Source organism: Octodon degus, unplaced genomic scaffold (assembly GCF_000260255.1).
Source record: "Octodon degus isolate 3935 unplaced genomic scaffold, OctDeg1.0 scaffold00089, whole genome shotgun sequence".
Classification (NCBI taxonomy): domain Eukaryota; kingdom Metazoa; phylum Chordata; class Mammalia; order Rodentia; family Octodontidae; genus Octodon; species Octodon degus.
The window spans coordinates 2,014,905-2,023,698 of record NW_004524665.1 but is presented as its reverse complement, the minus strand read 5'-3'; positions in this window follow the sequence as shown (position 1 = coordinate 2,023,698).

Below are 8,794 nucleotides of genomic sequence, written 5' to 3'. Positions count from 1 at the left end.
TCTCTCTCTCTCTCTGCTCCTTCTTTGAGCCTTTATTCCAGCCCCATCTGCCAAATCAGTACACTTTGCCAAGGTCTCACAAGAGCATCTCTTGAGCCAGGAATAACAGTTATACAAAAACTTCAGGGTCAAAACCAAGCAACTAGGCTGGCCAAATAGCTCAGTGGATTAAAGTGCCTGCAAGCAGGTGCAGGGGTCAGGGGTTTGATTCCTGGGCCTGCCTAGCTGACCCGCCCCTGGGGCATGCTGAGACAGCAATTGAGACTGGGTGTGGTGGCACGCGCCTGTAATCCCAACTCTTGGGAGGCTGTAAATAGGCAGATCTCTATGAGTCTGATCTAGTAATGAGACCCTGAACACCCTGTAGACCCTTCCCTAAAAATATAAAAAAAAACCCAAAAAGCAAAAGACAAACAAACAAAAAACACCAAGCAACTCACGATGACTTTGAAGTTTTTGGATTTTTTTCTTCCTGTCTTGAAGTAATGGGGTAAAATACCAATTCATTTTGTGGAGTATCTACCATATGTGGGTCCTGTGCTAAGTGTTTTTTCCTTGTGTTATTGCTGGCCCCCAAACAGAAGGGGTTGCCATGTTTCATGGACTCTGAGACCCTTGATTGTGAGACTCACCATCATTTTATGTCATATCAAGGAGAAAGCCCTTCTAATGGTGCTATAGCCTACCTCAATTACTCACTGCATCCCAGGTTCATGCATGTTAAAATATGAAGGAAAAAAGTACACGTGAGAGCTGATAATAAAGAATTTTATGGAAACTGAAGCCCAGAGAAGCTGCGTAATGTGGCCCAGGCAGGGTGGAGCATCTCAAGCTTTGGGTCTGGCTCATCCCACTGCCTTGCCTAGCTATGAGTTGGAAAGATCTCTTTCATGAGGGGTCCCTTCTTCCCTGCCTGCTTGTTCTCAAGAATCTACATCAAGCCACCCTGGCTGCCACCAGAGCACAAATGATGACCCTTTTGAGACTGCTTCCTCTCTTGGTGGAGCCTAATTATAGAAATGGTGCTTTCTGCCATTGCTATAGTGTGGGAGGAAGTAGTGGGATCAGGAAGATGAAATGCTGCTGGCCCCATCCTCTGGCTCTTGTGCCTCTGCATCTGGCCCCTGTGGCAGTGCAGGTGCAGCTGTGGCACTGGCAGGTGGACTTAGGGAGCTGGTAGCACCTAGGGAAATCTACCTCCTCTCCTCAGATCTTGGGCTCTGAGCTGTTTCCTGCATTTGTTCATCTGGTGATTTAAGCAGTACTGTGGGACAGACAGTCTGCGGGAGCCATGGCCCAGCACACCTGCTCTGTCCTTGTGTGCTGCACAGCCCCATGACAGGGACAGGTGACATCCAGGAAGTACATAAGCGAGCATAGAATGAGGAGAGTGCTGAGAGGCTCTCAGGAAACACTGGGGCAGAGAGAGGTGGAGCCCCCTCTTTATTCTCCCCAACACGTTAGGCCCTGCTTTGCAGCTTAGGTCAGGGCTCCAGCCAAGGACCTTCAATGGGTCTGCCATGAGTCATCTCCAGGGAAAGACCTGAAGAGCTGATGTCTCTTTCAGGCCTTCTCCCACTCTACCTTGGTGACCTCGGGGACTCTGGGCTCCAGATGGCATGCTACAGGCTGAAAGATGTTTAAGGGGAAATGAACGTGTGCTGTGCTTGCTTAATGACATTTCAAGTTTGATACAGCACTGCATGTTCCTATGAGGGAGAGCAGAGAAAGATCTAGCCAGGTAAAGGGCCATGAAAGTCATCTTTAGGGAAGTGATGTATAAGCTGGTCCAAAGGAAGGGGAGGACCTGACTTGGAGAACAGTGTGGGGAGGAGCATTCTGGGCAGCCTGGCAGCATGAGCGAAGGCCCTGTGGTCACACAGCAGCAGATAACAGCAAGTGAAGATAAGTGCCCACAAGAGAGGAGTGTTTTTTAACAAGGAGCTTCTTATTGGTTTTTTTTTTTCATAATTTTATTGGTAAACAAATAGCAATGAGACAGTTTCAAATCAAATTGGTAGGACAGTTTCTATAAGGAGCTTCTTATTGTGAGCTTGTGGCCTACGCCTTAGACTCTGGAATCTGGACCCACAAGATGCTGGTCCTGGCCTGAACTTTACTTTCAGGTTGTATACTTTTCAGGTTTACATAGTAACCACATTACCTCATTATCTCATTTTCAGGAGTTTTACAAGAATGTCGCACAATTGCCACAAGGTTCACATTTGCCAGACACTGTTGACCATCTGCCTATTATGGGGTACTGTGGTTTAATGTTTGCCCTATTTTCCAAGTCGTTGTAACTACTTGGTCCTATTTTATGACCCTGGTTTTCTCTAAGTGGGTTTGTGGTTAGCTACATGGGATGGGGTGAGGCAGTGAGCTATCTATAGTGGAGTCTCTTTAGACGAAGGGGTACAGCCTGAGAAGCTCACTGTCCAGCTGATGTGACATCCAGGTCACATGCTGGGAAGCCACTGCTGCCCACATTCCACTGAGCTTTTGGACACTGCTAAGTGGGTCTCCCTGGCTTGATGCAGAGAGCAAGGTTTGCTTCCTGCTCCTCTGCCCCTTGCAACCACCCAGAAGCCATCTTGCCAGTGCCTTTTCCTGTGTCCCCCTTTGTGTCACCCTGCTATTTTCTTCCTGATAGCAGAAGGTCATGGGAAGAAGGAATACTGGTGAGGAACCAGGATATCACAAAGGAGTCTGGGCCAGCTGGCAAGGGTACTGGCATCAGATGAATGAATCACAGTGGCATGGGAGTCAGAGGCTTGGGGGACACAGGATTGGAGAGCTGTGGAGGGCACTGTGACCTGAGTGCCCCCTCACGGGAAGCCACACCCTATTCCTAACACTGGGGCAGGAAATACAGAAGCTGTGTTGCCCTGTTCATGTTTCTGGGGAGCCCAGGTGCACAATGGGGTGCCACAGACTGGGCAGCCATCTTCCCCCACATGAACTGCTGCTATATCCTCACTGTCCCTGTGGTCTGAGTAAGACTACCTCTTCCATTGCCATGCACACCCCTGTGTTTGTCACAAACCTGTACAAAACACTACTGGAGCTCCTCTCTGCACAGGGTGAGCATGGGCCTAGAGTTCAAGGCCCCCCCAAGCTCTGAGCTCTGTGGGGACTGACTTGGCCCAAGAAGGCTCCTCTTCCCTGCCTGTGGATACCAGAATCCAAGGACAATCAGATCCCTCTATTGATTGGTCTTGATTGTCACTAAACTCACCAATGGATTAATCCATTTATGGGTTCACTGTTGACCAGGCTGATAAGGGTGATGTTTGGTTGGAAGAAACAGGCCACTGGGGACACTGCTTCCTAGGGTACATACATCTTGTCCCTGTCTTCTCTTGCTTTCTCTTTCTCTCACTCTCTCCTCTTCTTCCTCCCTCATTCCTGGCTGTTATGGATAGCCTAACAGCTGTCCTCTGCTGTACCTCTCTGCCATGATGTTTCTACCCTGTCCCGGGACTAAAGTGATGGAGCCAGCAGCCATGGACTGAATCCCCTGAAACTGTGAGTCAAGGTAAATATTCTTTTTAAGCTGATTATGTCAGGTATTTTGGTCACGGTGATGAAATGCTACCTGATGCAAGTCTGCTGGTAGACTCCTCTGTCTTTGAGCTCCTCAGTCCTTGTGATCCTTGGCTCTACTCCATTCCTGAGCTATATCACATCCCATGAATAGACTTTATCTTCTCCTAGAACTACTTGTGCCTGAATAATTGAATATAAACAGCCCATTTTCTGACCTTAAGCCTGATCTTTCCCTTTTCTTGGGCTGACTAGCAGAGAGCGCTAGTCCCTTGACTGGAGAGCTGTCCTGCACTCTCTCCCCACCTTCCCTTCAGCCTTTAAACACACACAAGTCTCCCCCACCCTACAACACTGACCTTTCACCCTGTGCTCCTTCATGTCTCTCCCTCTTTCTTCAGAGATAGTATTTTATTTTTAAAACATATTTTTATTAATGCTTGTTAATATTACAAAATATTGGGCTTCAATGTGATGTTGTCATACACACATATAATATATCTTAATTTTCTCCATCCTCCCATTCTCCTCTCTAGCAGCACCCCCTCCTTTCCTTCCTCTCATCTAATAATAGTATCCTTTTTATATTCACATCATCTTTTTAGATTCCATGTACTAGGGAAAACATGACTCTTGTTCTTCTGTGTCTGGAGCTTCACATGACGATCCTCACTTTTATCCATTTTCCTGTAAATGGCACAAGGTCGTTCTTCATGGTTGAATAGTATTCCATTGTATATCTATGTATGTGTGGATAGGCCCTTAGGCTGAATCTGTATCTTGGTTGTTGTAATTGGTGCCATGATAAGCATGGGAGGGCAGGCATCCACATCGGCCGTATCTCCGCAATGTTGAATTCAATTCTCTCCACAATTCTAGTCACAAACTGGACCGGGTGAGGACTGAATTAAATTTCCCCAAAAGGGCAACATTAAACCTAACTGTTGAATTTGATTCAGATGTTGTTCAACTTAGTTTGCTGTTCATGGATTGACAGAATTAACGATGTTAAAATGACCATATTACCAAAAATGACCAATGTAAAATTCTAATGACATTCTTGAGACAACTGGAAAAAATAATCCTCAAATTCATATGGAAGCTTAAAAGACCAAAAATAGTCAAAAGCAGTCCTAAGCAAAAAGAGAAATGCTAGGAGCCTCACCACATCGAGCGTCAAACTTACACTACAAAGCCATACAGACAAAACAGCATGGTGCTGTCACTGAAATAGACACATAGACTGTGGAATAGAATAGAGGATGGAGAAGCAAACATGTGCAATTACAACCATCTGACTCTTTTTTTTTTTTTTTTTTATACTTTTAGAGGAGGGTCTGCAGGGTGTTCAGGGTCTCACTACTAGATCGGACTCATAGTGATCTGCCTGTTTACAGCCTCCCAAGAGCTGGGATTACAGACAAGTGCCACCACGCCCAACCTCAATTGCTGTCTCAGCATGCCCTGGGGGCAAGGCTGGCACAGCAGGCCTGGGGATCGAACCCCTGGCCCATGTGCATACTTGCAGGTGCCTTAATCTGCTGAGCTATTTGGCCGGCCCTCATCTGACTCTTGACAAAGGAGTCAAAAACATATTTTAGAGAAAAATAGCCTCGAACAAGTGGTGTTGGGAAGATTGCATAGTCATATGTAAGAGAATGAAACCAGATTCCTATCTCTCTCCTACATAAAAATTGATTCAAAATGTTTCAGAGATCTAGGTATAGCACCCAAAACTTTGAAACCCTTAGTAGAAAACATCAGGGGAAACACTGGAAGCCACATGCACAAGCAAAGCCATCCTCACTAGGACTTACAGCATAGGGAAGAACAGCAAGAACCAGCAGATGGGAATCTGGCATATTAAAATGCTGCTCCACAGAAAGGGAGCAGGATGAAGAAACAGCTTACAGGATGAGGGGAATCTTTGACAGCTGCTCTTCTGACAAGAGGACAGACACCTATCATATACAAAGAACTAAAGAGAACCAATAGCCCAATCAATAAATGCATGAATGAGCTGGACAAGCACTTTTCAAAAGAAGTACTCGTGGCCAATAAGCATGCGAAAATATGTTCACAGGGAGGCCTTTCCTTCTTTTAGTGTCTTTTTACAATATTTTTTACAGTGTTCTGGAGTTTTCATTGTTTTATTCTTTTGTTGTTTGTTTATTTGTTTGTTTGTGGAACCGGGGATTGAACTCAGGCCCTTGTGCTTGCCAGTGAAGCACTTATTCTACTGAGCCATCTCCCCGGCCCCTGTTTTATTCTTTTGAAGCTACCATGAATGGAACTATTTTCTTGATTTCTTTCTTGGCTTCTTCATTACTGGTGTATAGAAAAACTTATATTTTTAATGTTGATGTTTTAATCCCATTACCTGTCCTTCTTTCCTTTCTTTTTGTCCTTTGGCTTACTAAAGAGAGACACCTTTAGTGGCCACTTCTGCCCCTTTCTAACCGCTCCCGCTCCACTGGTTCCTCCACTTTCACATCACTCTCCTGACCGAATTCTCCGGCGACTTCCAGGTTATCAGACCCAATGGACACATTTCAAAACTTATCTGTCTGAACTTCCTGGTTCCATTTGGCAACTACACTCACATTCTTGAAATCTTCCATTTCCCTGGCTTCTGAGGCAGCCTGCATTCGCTGTTCCTCCTACTCATCAGCCAGTTCTTCCGTGCTAGGAGTCCAGGGGCTTGGACCTTGGGCATGCAAAGCCTACTTCTCCCTCTCTCCCACTCTCCTTCTTGCTCCCTCACCCCCTCCCTCTCCCTCTCTCTTCCTCTCTCCCTCTCTCCCTCCCTATCCCTCTCTCTTCCTCTCTCCCTCTCTCCCTCTCTCCATCCCTCTCTCTTCTTCTCTCCCTCTCTCTATCTCTCCTCTCTCCATCTCTCCTCTCTCCATCTCTCCCCCTCTCCATCTCTCCCTCTCTCTGTCTCTCCTCTCTCAGTCCCTCTCTTTTCTCTCTGTCATTTCTTGTCCACATCACAGTCTCCATCACCTCTATGCTGTCAGCCCTCTGATAGATACCTTTAGCCCTGCTATTACATCTAATGCTCAAAAAATTATTCTAGGGGTTGGCCAGATAGCTCAGCAGATTAAAGTACCTGCTTCAGCAGTCACAGGGACCGGGGTTCCATCACTGGCGTGTTGTACTGGCCCCGCTCCTGGGGTGCCCTGAGATGGCAATTGAGACTGGGCTTGGTGGTGCGTGCCTGTAATCCCAGTGCTTAGGAGGCTGAAAACAGGAGAATCACTACGTGTCCGATCTATGTAGTGAGACCCTGTAGATCCTGCACTAAATACATAAAAATAATTATTCTGTAGCCTACAGATTGTGCCTCCCGCCACTCCTGAGACACTGCCATGTGGTCAACAACCACCACGTCCACGTTCCTTGGGCCGCCTGTGCTTGGGTTTCAGAGCTGCTCTGTCTTCCTTTATTTTTTATATGTGTGTGTGTGTTTTAGGGAAGGGTCTACAGGGTGTTCAGGGTCTCACTACTAGATCGGACTCATAGTGATGTGCCTATTTACAGTCTCCCAAGAGCTGGGATTACAGGTGCGTTTCAGCATGCCCCAGGGGCAGGGCTGGCATGGCAGGCCCAGAAATCCATCCCCTAGCCCCTGTGCCCACTCCTTGGCGCTTTAATCCACTGAGCTATTTGGCCAGCCCTGCTCTGTCTTCCTTTTCACTCCCTGCCCAGTCATTCACCCCCACACACAGGCTGGGCCAGGACGCTTCACACCTCTGAGGTTTGATGGGTGCAGGCTGGAACTTCCTTCACTCCTCTTCCTCCCTCTTACTCATGCTCAGTGCCCCCGGGGGCATCAACCCTGCCAGGGAGCTCTCCCTGTCTGGTGTCCTCAGGCAGAGCCGGGCATTCTCTCCTGGATACACCTCTGTCCCACAAATGTCACAGCGTTGTGCCTCAAAGGCATCTGATCACCTTCCTCCTTGCGGATAGAACCCAGTGGGGGAATCTTGCATCCCCAGCATGTTTCCTGGAGCGGAGGGGACACTATGCCTTCTCTTGACTTAAGGTGTCATGATACATCTCTCCAGTAATGGGAAGGTTTTCTATCATTCACAACCCAAATAGCATCACTGATACATTTAATGGGTGTGTCTGACCAAAACTGATCTCACTGTCCTTTGAGGTATTTGAAGACGGATTTCTGCCTCTCTGAGTTTCTGTTCCTCCATACTGGCTTCCCTTTCCATCTACCTGCCCAGCTCTTTTTTAAATTGAGCTGAACAAATGAATGTTGGTCAGGTTGAATTAATTCGGTTGGTCTCAGGTGAGGAGACTGTGTCTTCCCCCTGCAGTCTTTCCTTCCTTGGGAACCTTGACCAAGAGAGCATGGCAGGGAGATGGGCCTCTCACATGTTCCCTAAGAGCTCTGGGCTCTCTGTGGCTGAATCACATGGTGCTTTTATTTTATTTGTTTATTTTTGAGACAGGGTCTTGCTCTGTAGTTCAGGCTGGCCTTGAACTTGTAGTAATCCTCCTGCCTCTGCCTCTCACGTTCTGGGATTACACACATGTGCCACCATGCCTGGCTACCTGGAGCTTTTAAAAGTATAGGTCCCCAGGTCTGTCCCTGAGTACCTGGCTTAGGACCTCAGGTAGCCAGACCCAATATTCTGCATTTTTCCCAGAAGTCCAGGACAGTGTCCCGGAGGGAAGCCAGGATGAAGTGCACACACCTCAGACTCACTGTGAGCTCTGGGTCCTGAGCTGACCTCTGCATTCTGGTTCTTCATCTGCATCACTGTAATTCTAGAACTTTCTAGCTTGAGATCCAAGAGGGATAACAGGAAGGCTCCAGCTAATCTTTGTGTGCTATCGGCTGGGACGGCTCCAGTATAAGATGTTCATTTTGGCCTATTTTTGTCCAGTAGTGTTCTTCCAAGGGATCCAGAACTATTCCTAAGACATAGTAGGCGCTCAATAAATGTTGGTTAATGAATGAGGACGGACAACCACCTGGTGGGCCCAAAGAGAAGCATGACTGTACTTTGTCCCCAGAGCACACAGGGCTGTGTGAGAGACACAGAGGTGACCTCCCTACCTTCCCACACGACTCAACCTCTTTGCTGCTTTATCTTCAGAGAACCTTAAGATTGACATTTGAAGCAGTTTGCTTCATGTGTCCTTCTCCCACACACTCTAGGATATGAATTCCGTAAGGGCAAGTGGTTTGGCTTTTTTTTTTTTTTTTTTTTTTTGTCTGTCTTGT